This window comes from Schistocerca gregaria, chromosome 2, assembly GCF_023897955.1.
Source record: "Schistocerca gregaria isolate iqSchGreg1 chromosome 2, iqSchGreg1.2, whole genome shotgun sequence".
In the NCBI taxonomy this organism is placed as follows: domain Eukaryota; kingdom Metazoa; phylum Arthropoda; class Insecta; order Orthoptera; family Acrididae; genus Schistocerca; species Schistocerca gregaria.
Window position 1 is genome coordinate 493270143 of NC_064921.1, and position 23190 is coordinate 493293332.

Genomic DNA, 23190 nt, shown 5'->3' on the forward strand with positions numbered 1-23190 from the left:
GCTGTCCTCTGCAACTAGTAAATGGTACTGCGCTCACAGTCTGTAGGATGATACTCTCGTCTGTTGAATTAAGAGCCGTTATGTTAGGACTTGTGTGGAATATCGAATGAGAATCAGTACAGCAAAACCAAAGAGCGAGGTGAGCGGCACAGGAAGGAGACTAGCAAATACTAAGATGAAACAACTAACTAGCCGAGTAAGAGCACGTAAATATCTTGGAAATACTGTCGCTGAAGACTTAATGTCATCAGGAGGTGAGAACTTGCACTGTTACAGAGAAGGAGGCATTGAATAGAAAGAAGAGATTATTGTGTGGCGTAAAGGCTTGGCAAGTGTTTCGCCTGGGATGTGACACTATGGAGCGAACATGAACACTAAGACAAGAAGATTAAAACGGGTTAGGAACATCTGAGATGTGAAGAAGAATGGAGAGGATAAGCTGGATGGAAAAAAGTAACGAAAAAGTGTTGGAAACTTCGGCAGAGAGCAGAAGACTGCTGCCAGCCATAAGAGAAAGGAAAAAGGACTGGCTGGGACATTCGTTGAGACAGCAGTGCTTGCTGAAACCCGCTTTGGAAGGCCTAGTTTGTGGAAGGATATTGAGAGGAAGAAAGAGATAAAAGATAATACAAGACATACAGGGAACAGGAAAGTGTGTGGACCTGAAGAGGAAGGCAGAAAACAGGAGAACATAGTGTTACCGTGTGAAAACCTGCCTTTCGCAGAACACATGTTTAGACATCTAAACCAACACGCATTTCCAAATCTTAAATCTCACCGTATCACTTACTTCCCAAAGCTGGGGCATACGTCTGGCCGAGCGATTTTAAGGAACGTTTTTAATAAGCTTCCATCAGTGAGTCAGTGTGATTCTGTGTATCTGCGATCGGCAGATCTGTTAGGCAGCTAAACAAATCGTCCTAGGCTGCCTAATGGAGAGAGTGGCCTCAATAAAAGTCAGAAGACGGTGTGAGCTTGTTGCAGTGCACAGTGTATTGGCCTTGTAACAATAACTGTGGTATGACTTAGCAATATTTCCGCTATTCGCTCAGGCGTGAGGCAAGCTCAATGAAAACTGCAGCTCTATTTATCTTCTTTCATGAACAGGAACACGTGTTTTTAAACTCCATATGGCGTTGGAGTTGAATCGAAAGTATGTTGGTGTGTTCCAAAATAGATTGCACGGCTTCTCGGTGGAACGTCGTATAGCAGGCCATATACTCCTGGGCGCCAGTACTGCAGTACGAACTGAGACTGCGTAGAGACAGTTTCTCATCTAGTAAAAAAGTCGGGCAGGGGTTTGCTGGAAGACTAGATAGCTCGGTTGAGCCTGATCGGCACATCCGTCTGGAACATAATTAGGACTGACTTTAGATTGAGGCTGAATCCGTTGCTGTGTTCTAGCAGATGTATGTAGTTGAGATCTAACCAGTACAGTTTGTGGTATGTGGCTGCGCATTAAGGGTGTCTGAAACCAGAGGAGCGAGAATTCAGTGTTAGGCAGTTAACTACGCAGCAGCAGACTTCGCTAAGGCGGAGATTAAGTGTTCCTGTTTTTCAGTATGCTGTTCAGCAAATCTGTCACATCCAGCGAGGTAATCATCTTCAGTAATCCCTCCGCCAAGACACTGCTGTAGACAGACACGTGATCTGAGTACTTATTTCATCTGTGACATTCGCTACAGCGTTAATCAGAAGTACGTAAGGTAGTCTATCTACTGAAGAGAGCCGTCTACGACATCTTGATGTACCGAATCCTTACGTGAAAGACGACATGGTCGTCACAAAACAGTGTCCAGTATATTTACTTACATACTTATTTTTTCAACCTGATCAGATTAGGGGCCTTCACTCCTTCACTACCCGTCTTACTTCACGCCAGAGATTCACACAAAAAACACTCCTTTTACAGCTTAGACAGCTAGAAAATAATGAAGTATTATACATCAGGACATCATCTTGACGACAGTGACTGTTATAAGTTTTTATTGCACTATTGCAATTTCGGCCTTAGGCCATTGTCAAGTGCTGATATTATGGCTTTAAGCCTCAACGTGATGTAAGCTGACACATTTGTATGTCGTTGTCAATACAAATCTTAGCTTACATGACGTTGACAAGGCTTAAAGCCATAATATCAGCACTTAAGAATGGCCTAAGGCCGAAATTGCAATAGTGTAATAAAGACTTGCCCGCCGGAGCGGCCGAGCGGCTCTAGGCGCTACACTCTGGAACCGCGCGACCGCTACGGTCGCAGCTTCGAATCCTGCCTCGGGCATGGATGTGTGTGATGTCCTTAGGTTATTTACGTTTAAGTAGTTCTAAGTTCTAGGGGACTGATTACCTCAGATGTTAAGCCACATAGTGCTCAGAGCCATTTGAACCAATACAGACTTACAACAGTCACTGGCCTGAAGATGATGTCCCTCAAAAAAAAATTTATGGCTGTGAATCCCAGCTACGACAAGTTTATTATACGTCACATTTTTGGTAGTGAGGTTATTGAAAGAAGAAAATAAGTAAAAAACGAGGAAAGTAGTGCTAAAGTATTATGTGAAATGGTTTCATTACTGTTGTTTGTTTCCATTTTTATTTTTTTACGAAATCCCTGCTCACTGTAAACTAAGTAATCCATTGTATAATGTGTATTGCTTAACAGTACCTTTTAACTCATTAAATAAGTTCTTTTGACTAATCTATTTAATCTCCTTGGACAAATCATAGTGCATTTATATTCGTTGGTAGAAAGAGCTGTTGTGAGTTCACAGGTTTATCCTTTCTTAAGTTATACCGTGTGTTGTGTTGAGATTGCGTCGTGGCAGGTGGTTATTAAATTACGTCCTCCACGTGAGTGCTTTGTGTGTGTGTGTGTGTGTGTGTGTGTGTGTGTGTGTGTGTGTGTGTGTGTCCTTCCATCAGTTTTTTGTCTTAATCTCTTCCTGTGGTCTTGATCACGATTTATTTATCAAGGTGACCGGTTTGCACCGTTACTGTGGTCATCTTCAGACCATTGAGTAGGAACCTCTTTCTGTTGGACCGGTCACCTTGATAAATAAATCGTGATCAAGGCTGTTTCTAATAGTAATTATTTGAAGCAAATTGATCGCTGCCACTCCCATAATGTATTCTTCCGGTGATTATTTACCGGTTTTCAATGTATATGAAAGAGAAGGCTCATCTAAGTATTTCTCATTCAGCATGGCATGGATTTCTGTAGTTCTTTTCACGGTGCGAGGTTAAAGCAGGATTTAAAGCATCTGTTCCGCAACATTTGTAGTTTTCTAATACTCGATTTGCACATTATTTCCCATGATGTCAGTCTTTCACTACAATAAAATACTGTTGGTTTGTAGGGCCAAATTTTAATGTGCGTGTTTCAGTCGTTACTGGTGAATGATAGGAATGTGATGTCTGACTATCTTGACAATCTTCAGTTTCCCCAGGGTGATGTGAGGAGTGAAACAAGAGACATGCCGAAGTGACGGCGTGACTAATGAATTGAACATATCGTCCCGAAGCTCTTACGTAGGTACCTAATTTCCAGGTTACAGTTCAGGTAACATTCTACATCTATTGCTTTATACAGGGTGAAACGTATTTAAGCCGACAAATATTTTTCCCTAATGTCATTTTTTCCTACGAGGAGTATTAGTATTTAAATGGGCAGAGGAAGATTTCTGTGGCGGCAAATTTATCAAACCAACAAACACTTTTCCATTTTTTTGTGACCAAGAGACAACACATTAACACAACCCAATATCAATTACAGTAGATTTTCAAAAATGCCCCCATTGACACGTAAACAAAGATTACACCGTCGGATCATGTTCTGTCCGACACGGGGAAAAGCCCCAGGAGTATCCTGAATTCTTCCTGCTGCTCCTACTATCCCTGCAACCCGACCCTCTTCTGATGCAACAGGAGTTGCGTAAACAAGGTTGAGCATCTCTCCCAACAAAAAAAGTCCAGAGGGGACATATCTGCGGATCGAGTAGGACGTAGTACTGGGCCACCTCTGGCAGTCTACGTTTCGTTTCTGAAAAAAGTCGGTCCAGGAATCGACGCACACGGCGACTGAAATTTGCCGGCGCCCCGTCATGTTGGAAACACATGGGTTGTCTTCCAGCAAATCTGGCAATGCTCTGAGTGGATAATCAACTGGCTCCAGGTTGTGGACACCCTGTAAGGGAAATGGACGTAACAATTGCTCTCGAAGGACTGTTCTTACATTCGTCTGATTCGTCCCCATGCTGCGTCCAATTGCACGAGTGCTGATTGAAGGATTCCGCTCCACATGCTGCAAGACCGCTTCCTCAAATTGCAGCGACGGCGTCCCTGTCCAGGTAATCTGCTAAATGACCCGGTCTCACGCAGACGTTGGTACACAGCAGCAAAGGATCCGGCGATTAGGATATCGTTGTTGATAAACCTGCTGTGCAGCTCGTCCGTTGTGGTGCTCTACGTAGTACGCATCAACCATATCAGTGTATTCACTCCAGGTGTATCGCTCCATTAGTAAATTGAAACAATGTACTACTACACTGGTGGACAGCAATTGCCTAAAACTGAAGAGCGTAATACGGACTCCACCGGTTTACATAATGCACACAGGAAAAAATGACATTAGGAAAAAATAATTGTTTCGATGTCCCCTACAACCTCCTAGAGTTTCTCGGTTTAAATACTTTTCATCCTGTACTTTGTGGTATAATCTCACGAGTGTTGCAGAATTGCACCATACTGCCAAAACAGTTCAGTCCGTAGGAGTTAAATGACTGCTCGGGGCGGTGACTGTGACGGCGCGGCCGCGGCGTGCGAGTCGGTGCCAGTGTTGGTACGAGCGAGGGCGGGGTGTGGGGACGGGTGCGTGGCGTGTGGTGCGATATTGCGACACGGCAGGGCGGCCATTAGAAAGGGCGCTGCCGGTGCAGAGGTCCCGCGGCCCGCGGGCAGCCGTGACCCACATGGCGGCGGCCGTTCCCACGCTCTGCAGTCCTGCCTGCTCTGCTCTGCTCTGCTCTGCTCTGCTCTCCTCTGATCCCGGCTGTTGTGCTCCCCGCGCTGGGAAAGGTGGCCGAAGGGCGCCGCCGCCGCCGCCGCCGCCGCCGCCGCCGCTCACGCGCCAACCGGAATAACGCTCTCCGCGCAATCTACTCTGCATCACGACTAACAGGACGGCGTCACGGAATCCACTACGCCGCACAAACGTAATCATTCCTTCCCGTCTCCCGCTCTCCAATTAACATCAGTACTACAGGCTCGACACAACCGTGCTTACTTCGTACCAATCTACTACATCTACCTACATGCAGATTCAGCAAACTACGTTACGATGTTCTGACCTGCACCCCATTCCTTGTTACATTCGTGAATGGTATGTGGTTAGCACGGTTGTAAGTGAACTTCGTTTTCTCTCTTTCTTCTCGTACTCATTTATCGATGCTATGTGGGAGGGAATAACATGCTGCTCAGCCCGTACTGGAACGTGTCTGAGAACGCCTCTCCCGTAGCGCCTGCCATTGATGTTTGCCGAGCATCGTCACATCGCTATCGCGCCTTTGACGAAACTCCGTTTCCTCTATCAGTTTAACTTGATGATCTACATTTATACTCCGCAGGCCACCCAACGGTGGGTGGCGGAGGACGCTTTACGTGCGGCTGTCATTATCTCCCTTTCCTGTTCCAGTCGCATATGGTTCGCGGGAAGAACGACTGCCGGAAAGCCTCCGTGCGCGCTCAAATCTCTCTAATTCTACATTCGTGATCTCCTCGGGAGGTATAAGTATTTATTTATTTAACCTGGCAAGATTAGGGCCATCAGGCCCTCTCTTACATTTAACCAGGCATTCTACTTATTTCACAGTCATATGTTTTAGTAGGCATGTTAAACTACATCAAATACAAAAAGTGAGATAAACAATTAGAAAGGTACACCTCGAAAAATACATTATTGAAGAGAAAGATTTTAGATAGGAGTGCTGGCAGCAGGGAGTATGAGGGAGACTCATGGTGAAGGGAGGAGAAGAATAGAGAGACATGATGAAACATAATTAAGGAAAATATAAAGGAAAAGGAGACTGCGTGGCTAATAGAGATAGATGAAGAGGAAGGCATCTCAGGAGCAAGATAGGAGACGCTAGCTTTGCTATTTGACAGATGAGAGGATTGGCCTTGCACATTAATTTTGTGGAGAATTTTATGCGGATGATAGTAGGAAATGCTTCAACTTCTTCTTAAAAGCAACAGGAGATTGAATTTTCCTCAAGGTAAGGGGCAGTTTGTTCCGGAGGCGGACAACGGCAACTGAGGAGGAGTTTGCAAAAGTTTTTGTTTTGTGAGTGGGCACAGTTAGGCAGATAAGAGTGACCTCGTGTTTCGATTATGATGGCGTGACAGGTTTTTAATCTCTGAGGCTAGGTACTGGGGTGCTTGCGCGATGAGGAGTCGGTGAAGTAGACATAGTGTGGTAGTCACGCAGTTTGTCCGGCCGCAGCCACCCTAGCTCGGAGTATGAAGCACTAACATGATCATATCGGCGAATGTTGCAGGTGTAACGCACACAGGCATTCATGGTTAGCTCTAGCCGTCTTTTGTTTTCACTTCTCATGCCTTGTTGAATCACATCACAATAGTGGAGGTTCGGTAGAACGAGTGCTTGCACGAGCTGGCGTTTCAAGTCCTGTGGGAATATGTTCCGAAACTTTTTGAGAGCATAGAGACAAGCAGACGTCTTTCGGCACACTGCGACTGTATTCTCCGCCCAGTTGAGATGCTCGTCCAAAGTTACACCCAAGTTCTTCACTGTTTTCTGATATGGTATTGGAGTACCTTCGAGCAGAATAGGAGGTAGCCGTTCGCGGAAATCTGAACTTATTAATTTCTGATGGGCTATTAAGATTACTTGCGTCTTTTTTGCATTTAATTTAAGCCCCAGGTTTTTCGCCCATGTCACTACTGAAGACAGATCATCATTCATCAGAGCGATTGCAGTGTTTACGTCTTCAGGTCTGACGCTTAGGTAGAGCTGGAGGTCGTCGGCATAGAAATGATGTTTACAGGAGGACAAAACCGACGAAATATCGTTGACATATAAAGAAAACAAAAGTGGTCCTAAGACTGATCCTTGTGGCACTCCCGAAGAAACATGTTTCCAGGAAGATTTTTTCATTTGCGCAGACAACACATTGCTGTCTGTCTTTTAAGTAGGTTTCAAACCAACTCATTGCACTATCAGAGAAATTAAGGTGTTGCATTTTTCTGAGTAATATGTCAAAGTTAACAGTGTCAAAAGCTTTGCTGAAGTCCAGTAGCGTCAATATTGTTGCCTTTAGATTGTCGATGGCATATTTCAGGTCATCAGTTACTTTAATTAGAGCAGTGTTTGTGCTGTGATGTTTACGGAAACCGGATTGAAATTTGTCATATAGACTGAATTCATGCAAGTGTTCAGTGATTTGGTCATAAACAATATATTCAAGTGCTTTGGAAACAGCAGGCAGTATGCTAATTGGTCGGTAATCACTAGGCAGTAGGGGGAAACAATATATTCGATACCTCATCCAGAAACGCACCCTCTCGAAACCTGGACAGCAAGCTACTCCGCGATGCAGAGCGCTCCTCTTGCTGAGTCTGCCACTTGAGTTTGCTAAACATCTCCGTAACGCTATCACGCTTACCAAATAACCCTGTGACAAAACGCGCGGCTCTTCTTTGGATCTTCTCTATGTCCTCCGTGAACCCGATCTGGTACGGATCCCACAGTGATGAGCAATAGTAAAGTATAGGTCGAACGAGTGTTTCGTAAGCCACCTCCTTTGTTGATGCACTACATTTTCTAACGGCTCTCCCAGTGAATCTCAACTTGGCACCCGCCTTACCAACAATTAATTTTATATGATCCCAGACTGATGGGTAATACTCAAGAACCAGTGGAACAAGTGTAATTACACTGTCCAGCCAAAACGGCGTTGAGGATCCACGGCGCGAACGGCCCGATCGAGGTGGTCCCACACGACCTCGATTGGGTTCAAATCGGGGCGTTCAGAGTCAGGGAAGTAGGGTAAACTCGTGCTGGTGCGCTGCGAACTGCACACGTACACTTAAGAGTTGTCACACAGGTTGCATTGTCCTGCTGGTAAACGCCATCGTGCCGAGGAAAAGCGAACTGCACGAAGGGCGGATATAATCCCTAAGTAAAAGTGCATACTTCGTTTAATCCATAGTGCACTCCAGAATGACGAGATCATCCAGGAAATGCCTCGAAAACATTCCTCGTACCATTACGCTCCCTCCTCCAGCCTGGTCCCTTCCCACGATTGTTACACGTGTTTGCTTTCAGATGAAATATTAACCCACAACCGAGGGCCTCATTTCTGAAATAATCTGGAGTATAGCATTGGGTGAAAGTCACTCTTTGACAGCGAGGAAAAGGATAAAGACCCTGGAATGAATTCTTTATATATTAGTCCAGTAAGATGTTGTAATGAAATGCATAGAACAGAAATAATAGGAGGGTGAAGAAGTCTGTGCGAAGCTAGGAGTGTTAGTGGTTGAGCTACTGAAGTGTCCAGCGAAGTTGCTCCTAACATTAGGAAGGGATAAATATTGTCTAGGCGGTGCGCACTGTCAAGGTAGAGAGAAGGGTCCTACGGACCATACAGCGTGATTTATGTGCAAAGGTCACTTGTCACCACTGTGCACGTACAGTTCCGGTACTGGGGTGCAAATTCAAGCCTTCGTCGGCGTTGAACAGCAGTCAGTATGCTGGCATCAGACGTCTGGTCCGGAGGCCTACACACAGCAACGTTCGCTGAACGCTCGTTGAGGCTACACTGCTGGTACAACCCCCCCCCCCCCCCCCTCCACGGTTCATCTGGGCTCTCAGTTGCTTCAACAGTTGCCCATCTATTCACCCGTACACATCTCCAAGGCAGCCTTCGTTCGCCCCTGCCATATATGGCCCGTGCTGCATCACAGTTGCCTTGTCGGCGGTTTGGGAATAATTCCATTTTGCTTTCATTGTCCGAAAGCCAATGATCACGCCTTTTGGACGCCACATAAGCCGCTCCGTTTCCGCATCGTGATGGCGACTGCGGTGTTTCACAGCGTCCCACCGACACGCATTATATACCACCTCTACTGGTACCACTGCACGTGCTGTCTGCGAGTGGTTATTGCACGTTGATGTTGAACTTACACGTTGATGACAATGTGACTGGATCGTGTATAACCACTTCTGTTAGGGAATGAATGAAATTTACTTTTCTGCCATCGAATCTTATAGCCTGGCATCTATTTTTCGTACTATTCGTGGCCGTTCCACTTCAGGTCGCAGCGCACTGTTCTTCCCAAGTATTTTACGTATTTACTGTTCGCAGTGATTCGTCTCGTATAGTGTAATGGAACACCAGTGTCTCTTTCCACCTGCTTACAAGCAGTACGTTACATTTAAGTACATTTCGATTAAACTGCCGGTCTCTGCACTCGTCGATCGCGTGCGTTTCTTCCTGAATTTCGCTAGTCCTCTGGCGTTGCTACATTCTATAAGCAGCAACAACGTTCGCGAATATCCTCACGGAGTCTCCGAAGTTAAAAAGAATGGCTCTGAGCGCTATGGGACTTAGAACTACTTAAACCTAACTAACCTAAGGACATCACACACATCCATGCCCGAGGCAGGATTCGAACCTGCGATCGTAGCGGTCGCGCGGTCCCAGGTTGTAGTGCCTAGAACCGCTCGGCCAACTCGGCCAGCCTCCGAAGTTACTCACTACATTAGTAACACGGTAAACAGTAATGACCGTACCACAGTCCCTTGAGTTACTCTTTAAGTTACGTCTGTTGCTTTCGTTCCGTTAGGAATAGCGTGTTGACCTGCATCTCAAGGAATTTCTGTATCCAATCACAAATTTAGTGTGATATTTTGTTCACGAATCGACAGCATTGAATGGTTTGCCAAATAATAACACAGCAACCAGTGTCTAATTTCTTCGATTACGAATCGTTCGGAGTATTTTCTTTTAATGTTGTGACACATTTCGTTTGTTCTGCAGCACTGCCACCAAACAATAATGCGGTCCGCGTTTGTGCAGTACTGTGCATCTGCATTCCCTGTTTCCATGGTGATTGTGCTTGCTTGTTTCACATACCTGTTGTTTACGAATAGCAACGTAGATACTACAGGTATTGCTGGACAAAGTGGACCGTAGACCTGCTGATAGCGGCAGCTAAGTTGGTCACGTGACTAGGTACAGCCACACTAACAATTGCTGCAGGCTGTTACCTCACATTACATGCACGGAAATTCATCGCGGCAAATGACTTTGCGGGCATCTGCGGCGTTTTACTGTTAACACATTTACTGGGAATGAGGAGGAGAAAGGAGTGGTACTGCCATGGAAACTTCACGTGCAAGAAAAGTCGAAGTTGAGTAAGTCGTTGTGCAAATTAGGGTAGGAGGGACGCACACAATTTTGAGTGGACTGGGATTGAAAAATATGACCCTGAACAAACAGCACTCAAAATAAATACCCCATCGACGATATGAATTTTTTTAGGCAGTAATATCTGCTATATTACGAAGAATAAAAATAAATACCAGCATTGCGAAAACTTTACAGCTTTTGATGCGAACTGGACTTTGATGCTAGCAGGAGAAGTCTAATAAATATCCTTTTGTATTTGAGTTTCACTTCTAAAATGTGCTATGGTTGAGTCACTGTATGCGAATGAGAGATTTTCCAAAAAAGGTATACAGCATTAGTCTCACAAGAAAACGGAAACATGATAAAGCGGTCAGTGGTTTCTTCAGATAGAACATGGACATTACATTATGAATAAATGTTCTCACAGTGATAGTACGCTAGAAATATCAAACGTTTTGGCCAGTGTTCGTTCCGTTGAGACGCCAGTGGCGTACAGAAGTGTATGTTGCGAGCGCTTCACAGTAAGAGTACTGCAATGCACGCTGGTATCATTTTGCCTCCAAGTATCTCCGGAGTAAACAGGACAATGCTGCTACCCTGGCCAAGTCATGATTGCTTTGCCGGGTTCATAACAGGTCATACTGTATTCATTTATCCGTAGTCTAAACGCATAGTCACGGGAGCAGCCTCTAAAACATGATTGCGTACATAGTCACGCCCATATTACGGTGAAATGCGACTTTCGCCCTACATTTTTTTTCTGGCTTTTCTGCCGCCTTCACAGGGAAAGTTTCGTAGTCTTCGTATTTCGTCCCATACTACAGAGGACATGGCCTGAACGAGAAGGGGCGCAGGGCGTTGTGAGTTCAAGTAACCAATGCAGACGATTACTCGCTAGTGGCGAAAGTGAATTTTCGTTGTATCAAAATGGCACAGGGGAGTGACGCTACTTCTCTTTTAACAGCAGCGGTTCGCGATGAAGTAACAGTGACATTAGCAGTTGCCTTCAAAATATTTCATGACGACGGAAAAAAGTTGAGCGGCATGCAATTCATAATAGCCTTAATGTCGCTAGCGCCCATTGTCAAGATGAAAAATTCGCAGTTGTTTGAAATGCAAACGATTACGTAGGGTCAGGCGCAAAACTTCAGACTCAGCATAGCCCGAGTCTGAAGAAAAAGTGTTAGAAAGGGAGTGAAACAGCGCGAATTATAATGAATTTAAAGCTCCCAAGAGTCAAGTCAAGGGTCTGGCGAGTAAGCGGCAAAAACTGGATTATCTGCCTCGGAAAAGTGCTCGCCATTCGTAAGAAAATAAGTCTAAGTTAACACAAAAGAGAGGCGTGGCTTAAAATTCTCTCCAGGCGTTCCACGTAAGTTACTGGAGAATTATTTTTTGCGCTAACGACCAACTTCTTTTAAAGATCATTAGTCTTGAGACCGGTTTAATGCAATATTGTTCTCTCCCCCTATATGGCAGGCAGATTTCTTCTTCCCTCCACACTACGGGCATACGTCATCTTCGACAATTTTATTTGTGTACGTTAATGTGCGTCTGTGCCTATAATGATTATCTCTGCTTTCTATCTTGACAGTGCGCACTTCCTCTACAATATTTATCCCTTCCTGATGTTAAATATAACTTCCCTGGACACTTCAGCAGCTCAACCACTAACGTTTCTAGTTTGGCACAGACTTCTTCACCCTCCTGTTATTTCTATTCTATGAATTTCATTACATCATCTTACTTCACTACAGTAAAAGCATTCATTCCAGGGTCTTCATCCCTTTTCTCACAGTCAACGAGTGACTTCCACCCATTGCTATACTCCAGATTATTTCAGAAATGTGGCCCTCAATAGTGGGTTAATATTTGTTTCCTTTGTCGAAGAAAGTTGTATCGCCAGCGTACAGCTTTAGCTGATGGATGTCTCACTTACTTGAGCATTAAAGCAATTTTGCCTCCCACGTGAATTTTTAATTTTCTATGTCTCCAACATCATTATCAAGTCGCTATTATATTTTACCACTTTTAATTACTTCAATCAATGATGTTTCAATTGAACAGCTCTCCTACGCCTTATTTTTACTTCAATTTACAAAGCTTATGCCGTTAGCGAATGTTAGCGTTCGTTATTACTATTAAGAAACTTCCTTTGATTTCAGTCTCTCGGGTGAAGACCTGTATTTAAGAAATATATTGACATTTACACACCTAGTCTTCCCGGTTAACATTAAAACGATCTACGAAATGCATATGGGAGACCCATAAAAGTGATTGGTTGAGCAAGAGTACTGTCAGTCTCAAACGTTTCTGCCATATCGCCTATCAGAAATAGCTTTACTACCAACCGGCAGATGTCGAACAAGATATCACGGCTACACGCCAAGTAGCCATTCGTATAACAGGCACATTAGATCTTATTTTTGGCTGTAACATATTGTCCCCCCTCCCAAAAATTAAGATTAACCCTAATGCCTCATCTATGCCACCCCACGCAACCCCTTGCAGTCAAGGTGAAACGGCAGTTTTTCTTGGTTGCACGGCAAACGCCGGATTGGAAATCCTCTCCAAAATATTCTCGCTTTGGGTCTCATCTGTTCCACTATGCGGCCCACTGGCATTCGACTGAAAAGACCATATTGTTTCGAGTTGTTTTGGACGCTGTTAGCAACAATTGTGCACACAATCATAGTTTCTCTCAATAACTGGGATTTAAGAGGTTTAGAAGAAGATAGTTAGTTACACTGGTGTGTACAATTGAGTGCATCGTGCAGATAATACACAAAATCGAGGATGTACAGTGAGATGTAACTTCAGCGGCGAATAAAGCCTTCGTCTTCGAGAGTCACGGTAAAGGAAAATAAGGCGATGAGCATGGAACTGAACTTCTAAAGAGATCTCTTTAGAGAATGAGTTTTGTCAGCGTAATTCTACAAATTCTATAAAAATATGGCTGATTCGTCCACTTAAGTTACATTCCAGTTAGATCCCTTCATGCTCGACATATAGAAAACGCCGTTTAAGTGATCCTAAATTTGAAAATGTGACTAAGGTAAGGTGATTTTATCCGGCCAGAGGAAGTAAGTTCTTGTATTAAATACATCTTAAGAATTTATTCACTAAACCCCCTATCGAATTATGTGGTCGATCTAAGACGTAAAATAGGTCCTCAAGAAAGATCACTATTGGATTTGAAAAAGCACCTCATTTTGAATAGCACATTCTATGAAAGCGGCTGTAAAATCACTCCGCCAAAAGACTAATGGATAACACATATAAATAAGTGATGAGAATTATAAATTACAAAGGTTTTGCTTAGTACATTGTTCGTCATACAAATTTTTCCAATGCCGATTGCATCTAAATCTATGACTGGAAGTTACGTGCTGTAAATAAGTCCAAATAGTTTATGTACTATGTTTATAAGTACTAGAGAAATGGATATCATCCGTCGTTTTTATCACCAAATTTCATCGAGCTTATTTTCTCACTCTGGTAAATCAGTGGGACACAGAGCGTGAAAACCAATATCTAATGGCAGGAAGTGACATCAAATCAACTCTTGGGGAATCATATCCCAACTGCTTTGGCTGTGTATTGTAGTGTAACGACGTAAGTTTTGTATAAATGATTTTCTTGTGAGATATGACCATGTGCATACTTCGTCACCAACGTCAGTTACAAAACACATCACATTTATTTAAACTCTTTTTATAAGTGGTCGCTGAATGGTTCTTGAACGAAACTGTAATTAAAACATCATCATTTGAGTCGTATCCGCAGAATTACGTCACTCAATCCAATTGGTTTTCGCAAACTTTTTTCAATTTAGATGTCGTTTGTTTCTTCTCAGAAATTACATTCATGCAAGTTATCTGCTTTAATAAATATTAGAACCACATTGAATAAACTTTCAAGATTCAAACTCGGGATGAACGTTGTCAAAAATCAATAATCTTGTCAAATAAATTAGTAATACCTCTTCCTTAACATAATTCTTCATAAAGAAATTCTCGGAACACGTATTTAAACTTTTGTAGTATACACTAGTTTATTATCTTCCTATATACTACATATAGACGTGAACCTGAGCCTTGACAAGATAGGACTGAACATTTACAACATGATTAAACTTTCTATGACGTCATTGTTGTAGAAACATTACAAATTCTTATTTTTTCAGTTTTTAGAAGCACGACGCAACAACTCGGTTTCAGGATCTTCTGTTGCTGTTTGGCTGTCGACCCGCGACGTATAGTGGCTAGCAATTTTCTCTCTGGTCCGGTAGCGAAGACGCTGTCTCCGTTCGTAGCGCTGCCCTCTCCGTACATGAAACATAAAAATAAATACAAAAACTTTAGATAATTCACAACAATTATAAATATTACAAAATACCTAAACAAAACACTAAATCAAACTTACATTCACCTGCAAACTGGGCTGACACTGGTGGATGGATGACGTTTCAATTTCACGTCCCACTACACTATGTCAACTGGTGCCATAAACGAGGAAGATAGCAATGAACTGAAAAGCCCAGGTATCAAAATTGCGAAATACAGGAAATGTTAACCTACTATATTTTGAGTAGATCGTTCTCATACCTCTAGCTTTCCTTCCCTCTTCCATAGCATTTGTAATTAACCTACCCACAGATTAACACTCATTATTTTCGTAACGAGTGTGTGTGCTGCGACATTCTGGACTCATTTAGAAACGATGGTGGCAGTGCAGTAATTACAATTACCCAACTGTGTTACAAACAATTTTGTATAACTGATTTAATAGGGAGACATTTCGGCCTCTACAAAAAGTGTTAAAACTACTTCATTAACGATTAACCTTAGTAACATAATGCTAAAATAGATAGCTTTTATCGTCTTACCGGTCTTCTGTCACTTGTTAGTTACTATGAAAAGTAGTTCGAACTCCGTATGCCAAAAGACAGCTCCCAGATATGCATATTCGACGATAAAGGGAGCAGTGTTTGAGACTGATAGTTGTTCCGTAACGTAAAAAATTTTGATCAATCCACGAACATAGACACGGTAGCCGACAAAACCATAGTGGTATGCGTTAAATATTTATTATTAAATCCATTATCTATGAAGATCGTAAGTCGTTTTATTATGCAATTAATTATGCACATTTACAGTTTATGTATTACAGCTTTCCTTCCGAATACATACGGCGAACAGTGTAGAGCTTTTGTTAGGTCAATTTATCAGCTATCTTAGTAACAAAGACTCGTTGGAACATGGAAGAAAGGGATGAAATGAAGTTACCTGTGAATATGATACATGGGATTTTGTACACCAGGATTGGAATTACAACGGGTGTTTAAATTTGCCGCCGTGACTTCGACTGCTGCACTTGTACGGCTGCGATTTGTGGAGTAAGTTACGGCAGCGCCCCACGTGGCAGTTCTGTTAAGCTGCGGACCCGTTATGATAGAGCACGCGACAACGGCAGTTCGTTCAACGTGTTCCCCAGAGAGGGGGCACGTGCGCATGCGACGGCAGAGGCCGTCTGCAGACAGCTTCTAATCTCACGCTGGTGGGAACACTGTTTGATAAAGCGAACGGCACCTACTCAGCTGCTGCTTATCGCTCCCTTAGTATACCTGTGTGTGTGTGTGTGTGTGTGTGTGTGTGTGTGTGTGTGTGTGTGTGTGTTAAATTATGACGCTAGATCCGTACTGTCAGGGCCCGAATTCGTTTCAGATGTGTCTGTGTAGACGTTATGACTATCGAAAAGGACACGGAAGCTGAACTGTTAAGAATCATTACTAAAGTTAACTACTGTTGTGGGTTTAAGGTCTGCTTTGTCAGCGGATAAATTATGTGACATTACTTTGGTCTGTCCATAGTGCATCTGGCAGAACTGAGATCAGCCACAGTAAGCTGAATGTATTCCTATAAATTGTCATAATGTCTTCTCAAATGGATTGACGCTTGCTCGAAACTCAGTGTCGTTAACTTGGCAAGGAGTGTATATAATCTGGTTATTATTAGTTTTTCGCCACACTGACTTTCTTTGACAACTTACTTTAACGTTCAAATAATGACGGATGTAGCTACTAGGGAAGAAAAAGCTGCAGTTTGGAGTCTTATAGGTTAAGGAATAATACATTATGTATTGCTAACGTCGCTGGTCTCTTCCCATTTGTTTGTTACATTCTCTGGTTTCGCACTTCTACAAACTTGAAAAAGATGTCTTCCAAAATAGTGCTGTGGACCAAGAGTCGGATGTACGGCAAGTGACAGTAGAAAACAATAAAATGTCAATTATTTGGCGACAAAGACACATATATTCTAATGTACGTATTCACCTTATTAACAAGTAATTTATCGTAGGTCGATGTAGTGAAGAACTGTTCACAACTATTGCAGCACGCCGTTTAAAACCGTGTTAATGAAAGACCATCGGATATCTGCGTAACTGTAGGCCTACGTTGTTGTAATTTCGTCGAATAATGAAGTAAGATTCATTTTAATATGTATTGGGTTTCTGAGAGAGACAATTCCCTTCAGGAAGCAACAAGGTTTGCACTATCAGTGGTGGTTTTTTTTTATGGAAAAACCGGTTGTTGGTTGGATACTTATTATGAACGGTTGGGCTCGTTTCAGGGCTAGAAATAACTGAGATATGATGCTGGTTCATTTCCTGTTGTCGTTACCGACATTTCTGATAAGAGTCCGTCCCTCTTAATGTTCGTTCATTACTATCCTTGTGTACCACTCGGTATGAGGCAGTATTTCACAACTATGTTCCCACGTTTAGCAGATCTGAATTACGTTTTTCTTTCTTCTCAGTTCTTTAAAGAAAGGATAAGGTTTCTCTACTCCAGAGTTGAGGTTCATGCAGCAGACAATGCACTTTCATGCTGCTGCATTTGTGGACGCTGTTAAGTTGCAGCCAGTACAAAGGAGCGTTATGCAGCGAGTCTACAAGTGTTCGGAGTGACCTCGATTCGAGCATTCTGACAAATGACAAGGCCCTTGCACGCCTCTGACGTGTGAGGACACGAGCGGGTGTAATTACTCTGCTGTTTTATATAAGTCTCTCTCTCTCTCTCTCTCTCTCTCTCTCTCTCTCTCTCTCTCTCTCTCTCTCTCTTTTTACCTATCTAGTTCACTGTTTTTCCTTCGGAAACTGTAACTGGATTTCCCGTTCACCGCAAACTCACACAAGTTACCATTACACTGAGATTCCAGTTGTATCTGTAAAGCCAAATATGACACTATTTGGAAATTTATAGCGTTGTAAATAATTTTTACTTTCGTTAAAACACCCCTGCTTTCCAATGCGGCTCGTTTTTGGGTCACTGCTGTTCGACCAAATTTTGCGTCCATTTACGGTCGATTTATCTTTCATATTCGATGTAAAAACATCCCGGCTACAAATATCTTTAAATGTAAGAATTGATAGGAGTCGGAGGACGTCGTATCTGGTGAAGAGGGTTAATGTTTCGCCAATCCATACTTTAAATGCCAGAGATTTTCCATCATCAAAATATTTTTGTGGGCAGGCCCTCAATTTTGATGACAGATTTTTCACTTCTGTAAGATCTCGTTCAGAAGTATAGGGTGGTATTCCACGGTTATCGTTCTACTCTTTGCAAAGTAATAAGTAAATAGAGACGTTCTTGAATTCCAGTTAACAATGGTCACAACCTCGACTGCAAATGAAACATTTCATCATTTCACCCACTGTGTGGTTTAGACAAATAATCAGATTGATTATTGAGCAGATCCAAACACTCTTCAGAAATTTCTTTAATTACTTCGGAACTGCATTCAACAAAGGCAGCACCCATTCGCTCACAGCTGTTAGGTGATTTGTTAATTAACATAAAACGTTCCGCACTCTCTCTTTAATGACAAATTCCGTCGTTTAGTTGGCACACGTTTAGCTGCTGTTCGCCTATTAAATTCACTTTCAGTGAGCTCTAGTTCAATCATAGCTGCACCTAGGAACTACAGAACTAATAGTCTTCCGTCTGTCTGTAGTCGGTCCCTCGGGCAGTAGCCCGGGAGAATGTCCTACTAGAGAGAGCAGACCTGAGAGAGAAGCTGTAGCCACCTGCCAGAGGTCATAAAGTAGCAAAGTGTCCACCGCAAACCACATGGAAGCCGTTCATCATCCGTGAATTACGTATGGATCCAACTTCTGACAAGGCCAGACCTACCCAATGTGGAGCCTAGGTTATCCAAGGTCCCCATCCAATGTCCACGTATCCATAGTTGACGACATTTCTGTCATCGCGATTTCTGGGTCCCCGCTAAGGATTCAGATGCCTATATGTTCCGTTCATTTCCGTTGCCAGTGTACGGTCCCTTACCCGCAAACGTATAGGGAACAGTCAAATGAAAACGAGACAGATGAAAAGAAAGTAAGCATGCAACGTACGGGGATATAATGAATATGAAACTTCTTGTTTCGTTACTGCTGCCTGACCTCGCCTCTGTTTCAGTGCGCCAATATACCCCCAGTATATATATAATCTCACTCTTATTCTATCAGTAGTTTGCTACCTACAGAAATGATAATGCTTTGATTATGGCCTGTTATTAAATCTTCCATTTATTCATTAAAAACAGGATGAGCAATATTCCTAACCTAAAACATTACAATCAAATTAATTCGCTAAAGTAACTATCCTACCGTTGGCACAATGGAGACTCGATCTCTAATCGTCCCTTTCCCTAACTTAGGTTAATACTGGCCACGTAAGTGGTTTTACTGAAGTTCCACCTAGACGGACACAGAATCAGAGAGCTCGAGCAAAGAGTTAGTGGAACGCGCACGCAATTTCAATTACAGTGCCCTACTTCGACATCAGTTCTAATATCACCATAACTGAGCACGTAGATTACGACTGTCGCTCCAGGCACCAGCGTGATGTCGCCTTTCCCCCGTGAGAGCTCTTGCGGAGCAGACACTTAGCGTCCGCCCAGCACCATCACCGACACGAGAGCCCCAATCTTATTGCCGCCAAACTGTGCCGTTCCTCACACATGGATCAATACGCCTCTTTTTTCCAGTCAGGACTCTGAATTTTCGCGCGGTTCTTGTTGCCGAAACAGGGGCGCGCCGTATTTGCGTCCCGTTAGCCGCAACGGCGGAAAACAGTCTCTGTCTCGCACGTACGCCCTATCCCTCTTCTTCCACCCAGTACCCCCTGTGGTCACAAGTGTCACTCAACCGACAAAGCAGCCGCCGTGTGAAGCACCGGCCAGCTGCCGGCCACCTCACTTGTTCGAGATTACAAACAACTGTTTCCTTTGTCCGTCCAAACCACCTTCCCAGTGATAATATGCACGGCTCTAAAATATTACGTGCCAGTATTAACCTTGATCTGTTGATTCTAGTATCGTTCTGTCAAATGACTCTATCCGCGTGGTATTTATCATATATTATTTTCTGAATAAATATGAATTAAGGTACTAAAATCTGCCACCTTACAAGAACACTGTTTATTATTTCAGAACTAATCGGAATACTTTCCATTCCATTTGTAAGACAAGCGGTCAGTGCCTTCATCGAAAAGTGTTTGCGGTTGCCTACTGAACCGTGATTGCACCCAGAGGGTGCATATCTTCGTCCGAAGCAAATCGACGGCCACAAAGGTCTTTCTTCAGGGCTCCAAAAATATGGAAATCGCATAGGAACTGATCGGGTCTGTACTGAGTGTGCGTAAGGGATTTCCAGCAAAATTTCTGCAACGTAGTCGAAACGACCTTGGCAACGTATGGGTGGGCATTATCTTGCAACAGAATTAAGCCCCCGTCAACGTTCCTTGGACTTCGTGGCGCGGGCTTCTATAGTTAAAGAAAAAGATGGCTTTCCAGAAGCTGGTATAACTGTCGTTTCGACAACGCTGCATACCTTTAGCCGGGAAGCCCGTACATGCCCTCAACACAGTCCCGATCTCTCCCCGTGCGATTTCCATATTTTTTAGCGGTGAACAGTCATTTATGGCCTTACAGTTGCTTTGTGTAGACAGCCTTCAACGAAAGTATAGCCAAGTTCGAATATCTTAATTGTTGAAAAAATAGGGCAGGCTTCCTGTGACTATCACGGTAGTTACGATGAATTTCCAATAGCCACAAACCAACCGAAACAATTTTATAGCTACACTAACTTTAACTCTTGGCCGAGCCGAGAGGCTTTCTCGTTGCTATGTCTGGTTCTAGACCAGAAAGTAAACGTAGAATATCAGCAGCATTATAAGTGTATCCGTTGATTCAGTTGATAATGAACCAACGCATGGTTTGGCATGAATCTAAGTCTGCAGCTGAGTGAGCGCTGTAGTGAAACACACTTAAGGGGTAAAATCTGTTTGCCGGACGACGAATCAAACCCAGACGCCTGCCTATGTGCCTTTAGAGATGAAAGCCCTTACCGGTAATAGTATGACCGCAAGAGACATGCTTCCTTGATCTGGTACTCAAATATCGTCTGTTCATAGCTACTTCAGGAACTCGTCGAACATGAGTGGGAAATCCTGACGCAAACGTACGAAAATAGTTCGTTCGTTAAAGATGTAATAATCATCGGTGACTGTAATTTGTCATCGCTCGGCGGCCGCGGTGGTCTCGCGGTTCTAGGCGCGCAGTCCGGAACCCTGAGACTGCTACGGTCGCAGGTTCGAATCCTGCCTCGGGCATGGATGTGTGTGATGTCCGTAGGTTAGTTAGGTTTAAGTAGTTCTAAGTTCTAGGGGACTGATGACCACAGCAGTTGAGTCCCGTACTGCTCCGAGCCATTTGAACCATTTTTTTGTCATCGCTCTTTCAATCTGCCGACGCTAGAGTGCTGAGTAGTGTTCTAGGCTTCAGTCTTCACGTACGTGCCTGGTTTTCTATGAGTTTACAAGAATAATTTAGAAACCGCATGCATATGCGAACTTAGGGCGGTGGACAAAGACTACTGTCTTGCCCAGCCCCCCCCCCCCCCCCTCACCCCTGCCACCCCTGCCATAGTTGTTGGGGGAGGAGGAGAAGGTCGGAGGAGGGGAGCGGATATTGCTTCGACGGAAGGCTTCAGTGCTAATATTATGTACCTAAAGTGATGTACGAAAAGTTGTCGCTCAAAAATAAAGCGACGGTTCTCATTGTTCTTAAAAGCATGGAGTTGCTTCATAGCGCGGTATTTGATGGATGTAAACAGGGTCTACCAGGAGGAACGGTCAATATTCTGGGACGTGACAGGAACGCTCAATCTAAGCAAAATGTACAGTAAACAAGGACTCTAAAACGTATACGTTGCTGTTAACTCTTCCTCAGTAGAAAAAAATTTGACATTATCGAAGATGAAAAAAAATAACTACAGGTTGTAACCTCCCAACAGTAAAAAAATATAAATATATAACATTCATATTTAGTGTATACTACAACAGATAAATTCCGTAACCTATCAATAATAAAATGTTACTAACCTCCTAATAAAAAGACTCACATATAACCTTTCACTAATTAACTGTCTGTGAATCTAAACTAGTAAATCTGGACTGCGTCATGCCCCTGAAAGATCATAAGGAATAAATTGAAAATTCTTACCTCAATTAAGTCGCCGGATCACGCGTATATATCTGCTCCCATACAGAAATTTTTCTGGCACAGCCCAGTGCAACGCTGGCCGATGGATTTGTTATGTACAAAAAGAAACAACTGATTTTACTCTACAATAATCGGGATGACGATGGATTGGGGAAATGAGAAAATTCTTTAAACTGAGATGAATGATTGTCAAAAGTTAATTTTTATAAGAAAGACTATTGTTAAGAGATTTTAAAAAATATTTACATGGCACTTGATACAACAATAGTACATACGCGCGTGGCTGCTTTTACCTCACACTACATCGCTCAGGCACCGCCATCGCTCCACACGACTGGCCCGGTCAACTCCGTACACCAGACTGCTAGCTACTACTTACTCCTACTGTTACTGACACTGCTCTTACTGCAGCCAACAGTGCTCTTCGCTCTGAGTTTCTCTTATAGCTTAAATATCGCAGGCAGCGCGTGAGCAATCCATCGAAATTACATCTGCTCGAGTGCGCTAGCAACGTTCATTAGTCATGGACCTCTTACAGGGTTTTAAGGTAAGGTACGCATTTTAGAGCCCATATTTACTACACTTGGTTGCTCCTAATGATTCTTCCTAATGATTCTTCCTAATGATTCTTCCTAATGATTCTTCCTAATGATTCTTCCTAATGATTCTTCCTAATGATTCTTCCTAATGATTCTTCCTAATGATTCTTCCTAATGATTCTTCCTAATGATTCTTCCTAATGATTCTTCCTAATGATTCTTCCTAATGATTCTTCCTAATGATTCTTCCTAATGATTCTTCCTAATGATTCTTCCTAATGATTCTTCCTAATGATTCTTCCTAATGATTCTTCCTAATGATTCTACCTAATGATTCTACCTAATGATTCTACCTAATGATTCTACCTAATGATTCTACCTAATGATTCTACCTAATGATTCTACCTAATGATTCTACCTAATGATTCTACCTAATGATTCTACCTAATGATTCTACCTAATGATTCTACCTAATGATTCTACCTAATGATTCTACCTAATGATTCTACCTAATGATTCTACCTAATGATTCTACCTAATGATTCTACCTAATGATTCTACCTAATGATTCTTACTAATGATTCTACCTAATGATTCTTACTAATGATTCTTACTAATGATTCTTACTAATGATTCTTACTAATGATTCTTACTAATGAT

At 42.9% G+C, this 23190-nt stretch overlaps 1 protein-coding gene across 1 annotated transcript in view; it reads left to right on the forward strand.

The window, feature by feature from the left end:
* The window catches only part of LOC126328053 (nuclear receptor coactivator 7-like), a 771498-nt gene that overhangs the window by 206084 nt on the left and 542224 nt on the right, over window positions 1-23190 (forward strand). The window lies entirely within an intron of this gene.